Genomic DNA, 300 nt, shown 5'->3' with positions numbered 1-300 from the left:
GGCATGTGCCAATGGCGCGTGTGGCGGCTTTGGCCTTGGTTTGCACGGCTTGGCATGCCAGGTTGCAAGCGTTGCTTGGCATGTGCCAATGGCGCGTGCGGCGGCTTTGGCCTTGGTTTGCACGGCTTGGCATGCCAGGTTGCAAGCGTTGCTTGGCATGTGCCAATGACGCGTGCGGCGACTTTTGCCTTGGTTTTCATGGCTTGGCATGCCAGGTTGCAAGCATTGCTTGGAATGTGCCAATGGCGCGTGCGACGGCTTTGGCCTTGGTTTGCACAGCTTGGCATGCCAGGTTGCAAG

This window comes from Papaver somniferum, unplaced genomic scaffold (assembly GCF_003573695.1).
Source record: "Papaver somniferum cultivar HN1 unplaced genomic scaffold, ASM357369v1 unplaced-scaffold_22, whole genome shotgun sequence".
Classification (NCBI taxonomy): Eukaryota; Viridiplantae; Streptophyta; class Magnoliopsida; order Ranunculales; family Papaveraceae; genus Papaver; species Papaver somniferum.
Note: the sequence above shows the minus strand (reverse complement) of the source record.